The following is a 15,541-nucleotide window of genomic DNA, read 5'->3' on the forward strand; positions in this document are numbered from 1 at the left end:
TTTTGTGCGTTTGGTGTTTTGACTATTATGTGACAGGAGGTGTTTCTTTTCTGGTCCAATCTATTTGGAGTTCTGTAGGCTTCTTGTATGCCTATGGGTATTTCTTTTTTTAGGTTAGGGAAGTTTTCTTCTGTGATTTTGTTGAAGATATTTACTGGTCCTTTGAGCTGGGAGTCTTCACTCTCTTCTATACCTATTATCCTTAGGTTTGATCTTCTCATTGAGTCCTGGATTTCCTGTATGTTTTGGACCAGTAGCTTTTTCCGCTTTACATTATCTTTGACATTTGAATCAATGATTTCTATGGAATCTTCTGCTCCTGAGATTCTCTCTTCCATCTCTTGTATTCTGTTTGTGAAGCTTGTATCTACAGCTCCTATTCTCTTCTTTTGGTTTTCTATATCCAGGGTTGTTTCCATGTGTTCTTTCTTGATTGCTTCTATTTCCATTTTTAATTCCTTCAACTGTTTGATTGTGTTTTCCTGGAATTCTTTCAGGGATTTTTGTGACTCCTCTCTATGGGCTTCTACTTGTTTATCTATGATTTCCTGGAGTTCTTTCAGGGATTTTTGTGACTCCTCTCTATGGGCTTCTACTTGTTTATTTATGTTTTCCTGGAATTCTTTCAGGCCTTTTTGCGATTCCTCTCTGTACGCTTCTACTTGTTCTCTAAGGGAGTTCTTCATGTCCTTCTTGAAGTCCTCCAGCATCATGATCAAATTTGATTTTGAAACTAGATCTTGCTTTTCTGGTGTGTTTGGATATTCCGTGTTTGCTTTGGTGGAAGAATTGGGCTCCGATGATGCCATGTAGTCTTGGTTTCTGTTGCTTGGGTTCCTGCGCTTGCCTCTCGCCATCAGATTATCTCTAGTGTTACTTTGTTCTGCTATTTCTGACAGTGGCTAGACTGTCCTATAAGCCTGTGTGTCAGGAGTGCTGTAGACCTGTTTTCCTGTTTTCTTTCAGCCAGTTATGGGGACAGAGTGTTCTGCTTTCGGGCATGTAGTTTTTCCTCTCTACAGGTCTTCAGCTGTTCCTGTGGGCCTGTGTCTGGTGTTCACCAGGCAGGTCACTTGCAGCAGAAAAGTTGGTGTTACCTGTGGTCCCGAGGCTCAAGTTTGCTCGTGGGGTGCTGCCTACGAGCTCTCCGTGGCAGCAGCAACCAGGAAGATCTGTGCCGCCCTTTCTGGGAGCCTCCGTGCACCAGGGTTCCAGATGGCGTTTGGTGTTTTCCTCTGGCACCAGAGATGTGTGCAGAGTGCAGTCTCTTCTGACTTCCCAGGCGTGTCTGCCTCTCTGTAGGTTTAGCTCTCCCTCCCATGGGATTTGGGTGCAGAGAACTGTTTATCTGGTCTGTCCCTTCAGGTTCCGGCGGTTTCTCAGGCACAGGGGTCCTGCCGCTCCTGGGCCCTCCCCCACGGGAACCCAGAGGCCATAAGCAGTTTCCTCTTGGGCCAGGTATGTGGGCAGGGGTGGGCAGTGTTGGTGGTCTCTTCCGCTCTGCAGCCTTAGGAGTGCCCCCCTGACCAGGCGGTGAGGTCTCTCTCCCATGGGGTCTGGGAGCAGAGAGCTGCTGCGGGTCGGGATCCGCGGGTTTGGGACTCCCGGTAAACACTGGAAGTGCCCAGTCCTAGAGGAATTCTGCCTCTGTGTGTGCTGAGTTCACCAGGCAGGTCTCTTGCAACAGAAAAGTTGGTCTTACCTGTGGTCCCGAGGCTCAAGTTTGCTCGTGGAGTGCTACCTATGAGCTCCCTGCGGTGGCAGCAACCAGGAAGATCTGCACCGCCCTTTCCAGGAGCCTCCGTGCACCAGGGTTCCAGATGGCGTTTGGTGTTTTCCTCTGGCGTCAGAGATGTGTGCCGAGTGCAGTCTCTTCTGGTTTCCCAGGCGTGTCTGCCTCTCTGAAGGTTTAGCTCTCCCTCCCACAGGATTTGGGTGCAGAGAACTGTTTATCCGGTCTGTCACTTCAGGTTCCGGGGGTGTCTCCACACTTCTTGCTCTTGCAGAGGACTTGGATTTTATTCCCAGCACCTGTATCTCAGCTAACAACCATCTAAAACTAGTACCAGAGAATCTAGTACCTTTTTCTGACCTACACAGGTACTACATTCATGTAGTACACATACATACATGAAGGTGAACACTCATGTACAAAAAAAGAGAAAGAATTTTTTTTAAAAAATAAGAAAATAGGGGTTAGGGATTTAGCTCAGTGGTAGAGCGCTTGCCTAGCAAGCGCAAGGCCCTGGGTTCAGTCTCCAGCTCTGAAAAAAAAATAAGAAAATAGAGTACAATAAGGAGAAGAAGTAATGATGTGATCTGCCATGATTTGGGGATGGGCTTAAAGCTTGGATTTCAGATAAGCACTAAATCCTATGGCATTTATCTTTCCTCCCCAAAGACATGAGATGATAAAAGGGTGAAAAGTTGATTACAGGACATGACCCATCAGCTGGGCTAATGCCTGCTTGTGGGAGCAGCAGCCTCCCTCCCAAGGTTTCTTCATAATAAACGAATAATAAACATTCCACTAAAATCTTTAAATGGATAGAGGAGTTTAATTATAATAATTTAATTTTCAGAAGCAAAAGCTGCTTTTATACAATTACAGTGAGGCAACTTTTAATTAACTTTGGAAACTTTCTTTTGCTTTGGAAATCTAATTAAAAATACTTAGGGAACTATCAACATAACACAAGACCCAGGAGGAGTTGGAGACAGTACTGGGGAACACATATAGAATAAAAACATCTTTGGAAAGGTGGGACCTTCTACATTTCAAAGCATTCAACAGTTTCTGACCTTCCTGACCTCACAGGACAGCATGGAATTATTTTACCAATAGTAGCTCCCTCATGTGAGATTCCCCCAAGTGATGGCCTCTTTTGCTTTCAAGACTCTCATTGTTTGATTTAGGAAACACAAACAAGAGTGGTGGTTAGATTTAAAGTTTAGAAAGGGATATGACACCACAGATTACCCTGTCCTGGAAAGGACAACAGAGCACATCTTTGCTTGTTTTATAGCCTATCCATCCTGATGTATGCTCTAGAGGATGAGACCACCATCTCGGTCATAGAAATCAAGTGGTCTGTAATCCTGTAACACAGCATTCCCTACAAACTTATTAGAACTGCAGTAAGGATCCTCTATCCCAGCACATATCTCTCTCTGATAGGGTATCTGAACACAAGGCTCTGATGTCATGCATACAAGTTCAAGTTTGAGAGGCTCTAGGCTGGGTTGCTGCCATCTCTAGGTAGGACTTGCCAGAGACTTGCTTCAGGATTCTTTGAGAAGCAAGTTTAGAAAGTAGAGCCACTGTTCTTGCTCTGTACCTAGAGATGAAGATCCCAGAAATAAGGCTCAGGACTCTGATCTCAAATAGGCTCCTCAGAGATCATGATTTGAGATACATTGACAGACCCCCAGGAATCCCATATTAAAGATCAGGAAATCTGGTTTCCACATATACTAGTGGGAAACCCACACACACACTTTTTCTTGGTCTCAGTTATCTTGTTTTTTGTTCATTATCCATGATATAAGGAAAGCCATGCCCGATTTTGGGAATATATTCAGCTAAAAAAAAAAAGTGAATGGGAACTGCTACATAAATGTCAAGGCATTATGTGTGTTTTCTTTGCTGACAATAACATCATCAGCCTAAGCTTTGTCACTGAAATCAGAAACCAAGATTCCAACTGAGCTCCAACATTAACTTATTAGAAGACCTTAGGTCAGTCAGAATCACCAAACTTTCCTTTCGCCATCCTTGTAACAGATTACAAGATAACTAGGTAATCTTTGTGGGTTTCTGGAGAATCTGCCAATTATAGTTAACCACCTTCTAGGTGGAAGCCAACCCCTCCCATGAGAGAAGACAGAGACCAGAGATGTCTCAAGAAAACAAAAGTGTTGTTTTGTTGGGCTTGTAATATAGCTGTTTTCTGCTGACTGAAAAGAGACACATTCTAAATAGAGACAGAAGGTGCGCAAGACACATAGCTCAGGAAGTCCATGGAATTTACATACCTCACTAGGCCCTTCACTGAGACTATAAGCAGTAACAATTACTGAGAGAGGAAAGGCTCTTTAATGGAGTAGTTGTCTTCAACTTATGCAAAGAATCCTATCAAGTCAGCTTACACAAGTGAGCACCCATGCTGGAGTGTGACTTCTAAATGATATATTGCAAAAGTCACTAATCCTCCTGTAACTAATTCCAATAAACACATTGGTTCCGTAATCTGAACCAATCTGAGGTTGGGGATGTTACGCAACTGATAGAGTGTTTATCTGTTGTGCACAAGGTTCATGTTCAACTCCTAGTACTGCATAACACCAGGCATGGTGGGCCCTACCATTATTCTCATCACTCAGGAAATATAGGCAGAAGAAATGAACAGAAGGTCAATTTATTTTGAGGTACACAGTAAGGTTGAGGCAAGCCTTGGATATAAGACTTTGGTGTCCCCCAGTCCCCACTCTCCTCAACACACCTCTCCAATAAAGAAACACTTCCTTGTTCTGTCATTAATGCCCTATGTGAAATCAGTAGACATTTGTCCATAGTTTTCCCCCAAAACTCATACAACAGGGGACATTGTGAAGAGGTGGTGGGCCTTTTCCACGTTGTAGCCATGCGTTTACAAATCAGCGCCATTGGTTTTCTGCAAGAGTTCCTTCTGAAATTCTAAAAGCATAAATAAGAATTAAAACAAAAATAAACACTGGTTCTTGAGTGACTTTGACTCTTTTAGCCCACCTGACCTTGTACTTTCTTTCTTTTCTTAAATTTTTTATTATATATTTAAATTTACTTACATTTCAAAGGTCATTCCCCTTCCCAGTTTCCTGTCCATAAGCTCCCATTCCTTCCCCTCCTCCTCCCCCATATGGGTATTCCCCATATACATCCCCCTTATTGCCCTCCCCCATTTTTCCCTGCACTGGGGGGTCCAACCTTGTCAAGACCAAGGGCTTTCCCTTCCACTGGTGGCCCAACAAGACTATTCTCTGCTACATATGCAGCTGGAGCCCTGGGTCAGTCCATGTACAGTCTTTCGGTAGTGGTTTAGTCCCTGGAAGCTCTAGTTGGTTGGCATTGTTGTTCTTATGGGGTTACAAGCTCCTTCAATTCTTTCAATAATTCCTCTAATTCCCCCCAAGGGGGTCCTAGTTTGCTGCTAGCATTGACCTCTGTATTGAACATGCTCTGGATGTGTCTCTCAGGAGAGATCTATATTCAGTCCCTTTCCGCATGCATATTTTAGTTTCATCAATCTTATCTAGTTTTGGTGACTGTATATATATGGGCCACATGTGTGTCAGGCTCTGAATGGCCATTCAGAGTGTTCCACATATAACCAGCTGACTCATGTTTCTGAAGCCAAGCACCTCTATCAAGGCTTTGCAGGATTAAGTAGCTTGGGGGAATCTTGAGGCCACACTGACCCCCTGTGAAAGTCAGAGGCTGTAGCCACTGCTCCCACCTAAAGCTCCCACCTGCCCCATCCCATCCTGATAACAGACAAGTTATATACCAGTTGCCATCTCTAAGGCACAAACACTTGGAGAAGCTGCCTATACACCTGAGAATCTCACCAGTCAGGTGAGGACAAGGGACAGGGGTCTGCCCTCACTCCAGCCTACTGTCACCCATTAAGAGACCTACCATGCCTTGACTACACATTGCTGTAGCTTTCTTGATGTCCCTATTTCTCACAGAGAAATCCTCTTTTTCAGTGAATCTTCCTACTGACTCAAAAGTCTTTACTATCTCCAAGCAGCCAACAAAGAAGAGTCCCATACTCTATCCCTTCTTAGTTAGGATTTCTATTGCTGTGAAAAGACACCATGACCACAGCAACTCTCACAAAGGAAGATATTTAACTGGAGCTGGCTTACAATTTCAGAGATGTAGTCCACGATCGATTGTCATAGAAGAAAACATGATGGTGTGCAGGCAGGTATAGTGCTGACAAAGGAGCTGAGAGTTCTACATCTGGATCAACAGGCAACAGAAAGAGAATGCAACACTGGGCCTGGCTTGAGCATCTGAGACATCAAAGCCCATTAGTGACACACTTCCTCCAACAATGCTACACATCTATTCCAACATGTCCACACATCCTAATTGTGCCACTCCCTATGAGCCTATGGGACCCAGTTTATTTCAAACTACCACAACCTCTTGATCTATCCCAAAGCACTTCATTCAGAGAATAGCCCAGTGATTTCAAGATCTTAGAACTATCCATACACCCCTCCTTCTCCCTCCCCCACATAAGAGTTCAAGCTCTCTCTCCACCTAAAGCCTCCTCCGGCAAGTCTCAGATGGTCTCAAAACACCTGATCTACTTTCTGTTGCTATGATAAAATATTCTAACAAAAATCAATGTAGAAGAAAGGGTTAATTTAGTTAATAATTCCAGGTTACAGGCCATCATGTCAAGGAAGACATGGAAACCAGAACTTGAGATAGCTGGTCACATTACATATACAGTCGACGGTAGAGAAAGGGAATGTACACATACTGCCAACTTGCTTTCTTGTTTTGTTTCTGTTTACCTAGAAATCTTTACTCTTACATACTTTATGGACCTCAGCCTAGGGAAACGGTGCTTCCCATAGTACCTAGATTTTCCTATGTCAGTGAGCAATTAGACAATACCCTCCTACCACAGACACACACACACACACACACACACACACACACACACACAAACATAGAGGCCAACCTAATAAAGATAGGTCATCAATAGAGGCTCTCTTCACAGGTGAGATTCTAAATTGTGCAAGGGGGCATTTAGAAACTAGCAACAGCTACACACAAGGCTAATAATCAAACATTATAGTATTATCTATATAATATTATAATAACCAATTCTTCCTAGTAAGCAAAACTGTTCCTTAGAGAATATGAGCTAGAGGTCTGTCCATATGAACACAAACTATTCTTTGCATCTTCTGGGGTTTATAAAAAGTTTCTCCCTTTCTACAGCCTAGATTTTCTCAGATGCGGAATAGATATGATAGTTCAGCCTGGCCTGGCTCAGTGAATAATACTGAGATGTAAAGAGGTGGGGAGACTTTAGACCTAAGTATATGACTTTGCAGTCTGCTGTTTGGCATCCTGCTGTATCTTGTGTCACATAGACGTAGTGATGGAGAATGACTGATGGAGTCATCAGATAAAAGCAGTGTCAGAGCCCAACTTGGGACGTTAATTTCCAAACCTGTATTGGATGTTGAGAGTTCCTGAATGCCCATAAGGATCCCTGTGTTAGCTAAGGATCCTGATACATGCGGACCAAAGCTCTGATGAGTGAGGGCCAGGGTAGAGACAAGGAAATGGCAGGACCCTGGACCTCTTTGGGGTTCAGGAAGAGCTTTGTGGAAGAGGGCACATCTGATTGGAACTTGATGACTAATGTGAGTTGGCCAATAAAAAGAGCATGAGTACAGGTAGGAGCTACCTCAGATCCATGGTGGCAGGGGTATAGATGAAAGGAAGAGAAAATAGCCATAAAGAGGAAGAGCATGAAGCTTCCAACTGAGCCCCATGGGAAGCCTCCAGATAATGATCAGGGTGCATAAGCGGGGCAGGTGGAGACATTAGCAAAAGAGAGTAGGTACAGCTGGGATGGGGCAGTCATTTCAGCCCACATACTCCCTATTCGTATTCCCATACAACCTGGCCTGGCCTCCCCATCAAGGCATTCTCATTGTTCACAAGCTATGTACCAGATTCCTGGTGCCAACACACTGTGAGCCCTGAACAGGCTGGAGTGACTGCCATTTCTACTCCAGAGACATCTGAAGGGAGGCCTCACACTGGATCACAGGAGGCTTGAGGAGTGGAAGAGGACTGGGGATGTGGAAAACTGCTTTGAAAAGAGGTTGTTGGGGTTGGGGATTTAGCTCAGTGGTAGAGTGCTTGCCTAGCAAGCGCAAGGCCCTGGGTTTGGTCCCCAGCTCCGAAAAAAAAAAAAATGAAAAGAGAAGAGGTTGTTTCTCATCATTAGGTGTCAGTAAAGAAAGCCAGAAGAGAACTGAGCACAGTAGGAGAGCAAGAAAGGAGGTCACTGAAGCATCTCTAAAGGGAAGGTAGCCAGGCAGAGAAGGGGAAGGTAAGAGGGAGCACTCCAGTGGTCCAGAGGTCCTACAAATGGGCATGTGCAGATGGAAGTTTGGGAGGGAAGAGTCAAAGCAGATGTGTGTGGCAGATCCTACGCTTGGCCCCTGACTTGGGTGTTCACTCATTTCCTCCTCATCAAGAGCCAACAAAGGAAGTGTTTCCATGGTGCCTGTTTTCCAGAGGAGGAAGCTGAGATGTAGAGAGTATAAATTACAGTCCCAAGGCTACTCAACATAAGAATTCAGGGAGGAAAGAAGAGCTGCCTTCAAGCACAGAGCTCAGTATATCAATCCCTGAAGGACCCAGGTATTCAGGGTCCTGAGGGCTCTACCTTCCCTTACTAGGCTCAGCTGGGTTAGGGTCCCCCAAAACCTTGTATTTAGGCAAACAAATCCTGGCAACTCTCCTCTCTAATTCTGCAGCTACACATGTTTTTGACAACTGATGGCTCTTCTCTCCTTGTCTCACATGTAAAACGAAGGATGCCATTCATCACAGCTGGGTGAAACTATGCCCCAAACCCAAAAGAAATCTCTTTCAGCCTCTCTCAGAATTCAGTATGCCTCCTCAGCAAGGTGTCACCTATCCTTTTGCATCTTAGTTAAGCTGTTATGAGCTCAGGGAAGAGAATAAACTGGATCACCCAGTCCCTGAGTTTCTCATTGCCTAGTGACAGAGAACAGACTTTCTATGTAATGTGGATGACTTCCTTGTGTCCATCTATGGGAACGTTCTCATGTGCATCTAAAGCTGCTATACTTGGCTACTTCTCACCCCAATTTCTTTATCTTCCATCCCCCAAGTTAAAATGCTTATATACTACTTTAAATTCCACCCTTCTATGGGAACATTTTGGTGAACATAGTTCCAGATGGGCCTGAGACAAAAAGGATCCTTTTCTAAAAGTGAGAGCCTATAATTGACTCAACTACTTGTCGTGAATAGCTCTCCCTGCCAATGACTCTTAGTCCTGTGACTCACTGTTCCATTATGGGGGGGGACCGTCACTTCTTTAGATGTATCCCTGCTTCATGCATTCGGGGTCTTTTTCAGTTTGTGTAATTATAAAACAAGCAGCTGGAGAATCCCTAGTGTGAACATTTTTCCAATGGGTGTGATACTCTGTTCACAAAGATTCTTCAAAATGGTTTCTTACTTTTCTCCTTAGTCTGGCAATACCTTTTTAATATTCTGTAAGTGATTAGCAATTCTTTGGAGAGACAAAAACATGTTTATAAAACAAAACAGATGCTTTAAGTGTATGTTTATCAAAATAATGGGATGTTCCTTCACCACAGAAAGGAATGAAGTTCCCACATATGACACAACATGGGTCAATGTAGAAAATATGCTATGACCTAGGATCTAGCATCACTTTGGAGACAAATCTCTGGGCATATCTGAAAGGAGTTGACAGAATGCATTCATTGAATGCATGTGGGAAGACACATCCTAAATGTTGGTGGCACCTCTCATGAGCTAGGGTCCCAGACTGTATAAAAAGCTGAGTGTTAGCATTCATCCCACTCAGCTTCCTGGCTGCAACTGCAGTGTGATCAACTGCCTCACTCCCTTATCTCCATGCCTTCTTGGCAATGATGGACGATACCCATAAACCAAGCCTCTTAAGTTGCTTTTGTTGGGTATTTTGTTACAGTATCAAGAAAAGTAACTTGTATACAGGAAATAGGTGCCTTCTTTACCTGAAATGTCCATGACAGGCAACACTGTTGTAGATACAGTATACTACACTGAGGCATCTTCAGGCTGAGATGGATAAAGTAGGAGCTTGAAGGGTGATGACTTGGAATGTATCGAGCTTTCTTCTGAGTCGTTAACATAAGGTAATTTGATGTGATGGCTTCCCACTGTACTATGGACACATACATTTTAACTAGATGGGTCATATGGTGTATAAAATATATCCCAATGAAACTGTGTGAGGTGGGAGAAGCCCTGAAAGGAAGTCTGGGTTGGGATGACCAATTCTGCTGCCACCAAGGCCCAGATTCAGTGCTTTGAGTTAGTCCACCCCAACATCAACTCCATCTACTAGCTGTTGGAATGTGTGGAGGAACCTGGTCCTTCTGAACCAAATATCATCACTGAAGAAAGCCAGTTCTAGGTATGCCAGTCAGCACCAAGTTTGGATCTGCTGCAGCTGCAGCCAGTATTGCTTGCCATAATATTAGACAGGGGTAGGGGTGGGGAATAGTGGTGCTGCCTGCCTACAGGCTATAATCATGAAGGTAAAGCCTGGCAAACCTCAGGGAGGCCAACATTGAGGGCAAGGAGGTGTCTGGCAGCCTGGAATTCACACAGAACCTGCCTCCGATATTCATACTAACCTCAGGATCACCCTGACTCTGGGCAACAGTAAGATATCTGAGATGAGTCCCACAATGGTCCAGCATTTATAGTGCATCAGAAACCAGAAACCATGAACCAGATCAACAACCCAATATCAAGAATATTTGCATATATAAATGAACAAGGCCAGCAATTCATTGTACTATTTATTTGCATATATATTGTGCCACACACACTGCAGTTTCCAATGCCACTACAATGAATGGATATGTGATGGAGAGGTGGGCAAGGTGGTGGTGGAGAAACAGAGAGCTGCATTCACAGTGGAGAGAAATGGAACTAGAGACTTGATGGTGGTGATGGGTATGAGAAAAGGCTGAGTATTACCACTGAGGGGCATGTGGATGTTTGTGGCCTATGCTGCTGCCTGCAGCCATGTTGATGTGGGTGCGTGTATAGCCACCTAAGGTCCTATTGATGTCCATGTTTCATGCTACTAAGGATATATCTGGATTCATGTCCCTGCTTTGTATTGGAGCTATGTTGATGTCCATGGCCCATGTTACCAGTGAGGGCCATGCGGACATCCATGGTTTATACAGCCATCCGAGGTGATGTTAATGTCCGTGGTCAGTGATGCTGATTAGGGTCATATTTTGGTGTGTGGTCCTACAGCAGTCAGCAGTCATGTTGATACGTTTGTACTGCCACCAGAGTCCATTCTGAGGTTCATGGCACATTCTGATGCCTAAGACCATATGGCTGTCCATGATCTGTGCTCTTGCTGACTGTAAAGGAAAAATAAGTTCCTTTTTCAGTGGCATCAATGATTGCAGACGTACACTTAAGAAAGAGGACCATAGAAGGCTTCTGTGACATCCCGTATCTCTTTCCCCACTTACCACCCTCAAAAGAGCCTAGACAGGAAACTGAGGTAGAGAACTCTTAAATATTATGATGAGTCTGAAGTGTAGCTCTCTACAACTTATGAGTTCTGGCAAGGGCATAGGTGGGGAAAGCCTCAATTTTTTTAAAGAAGCTGGCTACAGGGAATTTGACCATGCTTCAGTGAGTACACAGGCAACAAAAATTGGACTTATGAGGTCTTCTTCTTCTTCTTCTTCTTCTTCTTCTTCTTCTTCTTCTTCTTCTTCTTCTTCTTCTTCTTCTTCTTCTCCTCCTCCTCCTCCTCCTCCTCCTCCTCCTCCTCCTCCTCCTCCTTCTTTTTCTTCTTCTTCTGGGGGCACACCTGGGAGGTCTGGAAAGTGAGTTTGGGGTGCATGATGTAAAAAATCCTGGATAATCAATGAAAGTATTATGAAGTAGAAAACTGTTGTAAAGAAATATAATAACTACAAACCAATGCTCAGGAACCTGACAAATGTCAAAAGGCCAGTTGGAGACAGTGAGAGAATAGGGACATTGCAGGGCCCCATCAGAGGTTTGAAGGCATAAGAGATATCTTCAGCTACACCGTCCACAGTATGTGGTTCCCGGCAGTTCTTAAATGAGATCACATAGCAGGTGGCACTTGCTCCAGTGCTTACATCCTCAGGTTTACATGGCCCAGAACCCTGGACATAGCTACCTTGTATCTTATCATTTCCCGATAGTCAATAAAGAGGCAGAATGGATGGAGGACACCAGGAGAATGTTGCCCTCTAAATCAACATGAGTAAAGCTCAAATGAATTCACAGAGATTGAAGCAGCATACACAGGGCCTGCATGGGTCTGCAACAGGTCCTTGGAACTTATACTATGGCTTCCAGTTTAGTGTTTTTATAGGACCCCTGAGTATGAGAGTGTGTTAGTTTTGTTTTATCTTATTATATTTTATTTTGTTATGTCTAAAATGAATGAAGAATGAATGAATGAATGAATGAATGAATGAATGAATGAATGAATGAATATGTAGCCACTGGAGTAAAGGTTAACAACTAAACTGTCATTTATATCTGTGAGGAAAGGGAAAATCATTTCTCTTAGCGGAGTGACACTGGGTATATCAACCACTCCAGGGCAATGCTCATGTTCAGGGGTAGTTTATCAACATATAATGAACTTCACTGGATGATGTGTGTGTATGCTTTTATTTGGTTAAACTTAGAAGTTTTTGCTTTGGTTTTGGTTTTGCGTGGTATTTTATTTTGTTTCCTTTGTTTGGGGGACTTTGTTATTGGGATTTTGTTTTTTAAAGTTGGATAGGGAGGGAGGGAAAGAGAATCTGGAAGGATTTAGGGGAAGACAAGTATAAGATCAAAATAATTTAAACTTAAAAAGTGTTTTAAATAGTTATAAAAAAGAAAGCAGAAAAAAGAAAAAAGAGAAGAAAAAACAATGAAAAGGAGAATAACAGCTCTTAAAGTTCAGGGCTGAGCAGTGGTTCTTTGCCATTGTGTAAGGGTCCTCTACTCAGAAGAGAATATGGCTGAATGCCACCCCTCACACCAACATGGCTGCTACAATATCTACAATGACTATATGATCATATCATAAGACCTCAACAATAGAGGACAGGAAAGTAGCAAGCAATAGCCACAAGCTGCCAGGTCACCCCAAAAGTCAAGGAAGCTGTCACCCTCCAAAAACCCTGCTTCTCTACCAGTCCTCTGTGCTCAGTACCATCCCACAACTCCAGGATGCTAAGTAAGTGAACTCTGCCTTTGAGCCTCAGCTCCCTCATCAACACAATGAGATACTGGAACAGTGAGTGATGCAAAAATCACATGAACCACAAAATAAGATGATGTCACTCAGGCATGCAGTTTCTGACTACCCCACAATCCCATGGATGCATTTTAAAACAGATTTTTGGGTCCCAACCCCAGAAAGGACTAGCTTCCTGGATATGGGCCTAGCTGAGGAATTTGAAAGAAAAGCTTTCTAGCAATTTTGGAGGAAGCTAAGAATGGGTTACTCTCCTTTATCAATCAATAAAAATGACATGATTGGGCTTCTCAGTTTGAGTGTCAGGGTTCATGGAGTACAGCTAGGGCTGCTACTCAACACTGAGAGCTACCCTTATCAGGGCCAACTGCCTCTCTCTCTCTGAGTCTCGGTTTCTCACATGAAAGATAAGTGCCCACCTAGGTCGTGTTGGACATCATGTGTGATGTTACACTGTCTACCACCAATGATAGCTGACATCATATTCCGTAACATTTTTATTTTTATAGACTATTAGCAATTGTTTGGCTAATTTAGAAACTAAAAGCTATTGTTTTTAATTATTCTTTTTCTAAAATTTTGTTTCCAGTTATTTCTTTTTTTCTCATCCCCAAAGTACTACATGTTCATTAGAAAAATTTAAACTATTTAGAATTATTGGAGGCTCAAACTTTTGGTTTGGGTCATGGTGATACAGCCATTTTTCTATACATGGAAATCAATATTCCCACCTACAGTGTCAGCTTCATACACAGTAATAGTGTGTTTTGCAAGTGGAACTCAAACTTGCTTGTTTTTCTACTCATTAATTTGTCATAAGCTTCCTTCTATGCCAACATATTGACCTAAAAATGATTTTGTTAGACAGAAAACTGATTTCTCTAACCGAGTTCCTTCTGATCATTAGGTACCTCCTGCTTTTTCAGTCTTTTGTGTCAGGAATAAATGTTTGGGGGACCATGTATGTATTTAAGTAGAAGCCAGAGGTGAAATTACTGATGCTATATATACTGTTTTTTGAGGCCGAGTCTCTTAATGGCACTTGGTGCTTATCATGGCGAGAAAGGTCCAGGGACTCACCTGTCTCCACATCCCCAGCTCTGGAATTACAAGTGCAGGAAGTCACACCAGGTTCTGGGGATCTACCTCAGGTTTTCATTCTTGCTCAGAAAACCTTACCAACTGAGCCATCTGATATTTGACTATTATAAGTGAGTTGCAGTGTGCTTCCTTGGGCATTCATCCCACATCCTTAGCATTCCTGAGAAACTATCATGAACCTGAAGCAAGAAGCTGAAAACAGTTACACCAGTGAAGCCTCAGACTTTACCCACCAAACTGCACAGCTGAAGAGACTGAACACAGAGATTGAAGTCCCTGTCCAGGTAATTCAGAAGAGGAAGCTTCAATGACATATGTGGAAACATTATGTAGATGGACTCCGTCATCCCTGCGCTCATCTGTCTGCATTGATTCTAGATCATTACATTAGCCAATAAGATAGTTACAAACCAGATTCAAGGAGAAGTTTGAAAAATAATTGAGATGTTTCTGCTTCCCCAAGCAAGTCCTCGTTTGGTCATGAAAACCTCAAGCCTGTGTGCTTAATAATGAGAAATAAACATGGGACATCCTATCCAGGGCCATTCTAAACCAGACACCCTCCATCCCCATGCACTTGCCTACTAATGTCAGACACATGAACAAATTTAGCCAAGATAAGTAATCAGAAAACACATAGACTCTTAGAAAAAATAGAGCCACTGGGAATTATTTGTTATGCAGCAAAAACCAATGGATACAAAAAGAAAGCAAACTCTCAACTTGTAATATCTGTGCTCTCTAAGACACCATTGCCTTTGTTAGGAAGCAAAGTTCCCACATATTTAACATCAAACAGTGAGCTTCCAAATATGATCATTTACAAGTAGTTCAGCTACGGCCCTGAATTGAGGAATGATACCTAAAGAAATGGTTATATTACAAAGATGAAAACAGGGTAGACAGGCTAAAGCTAATAGACTGTGGTCACTTAGCATCTCAATAATGTAGAGAATCCCCCCAGACCCAACCCACATCTCCTGAAGCTTCTCAAATCTTCAGCTATCTTTGAGCACCCCTGAAAGTCATGGCCCTACAGAGAGAGCTATCCCTGCTGTTACTGAGTCAGAGAGGAGAGCTTAAGCTTCCGTCTAAGGGCATTAACTGCAAATTTATATTTGAAGCCCTGTGTGCAGTTTTTTATGCATCCTTAAATACCAAAACATAATTGCCAATGTCAATACATAATGTTTATTTCTTTCCGAACCGACATTTTAATTTTCCTGAGCAGGCGGGGGAAAAATGATATGCATAAAAATAATGACAAATATTAAAAGTCTCCCAAATAAGGAACCGGGATCACCCTCATAATCCTAAAT

This window comes from Rattus norvegicus, chromosome 5 (assembly GCF_021556685.1).
Source record: "Rattus norvegicus strain SHRSP/BbbUtx chromosome 5, alternate assembly SHRSP_T2T, whole genome shotgun sequence".
NCBI lineage: Eukaryota > Metazoa > Chordata > Mammalia > Rodentia > Muridae > Rattus > Rattus norvegicus.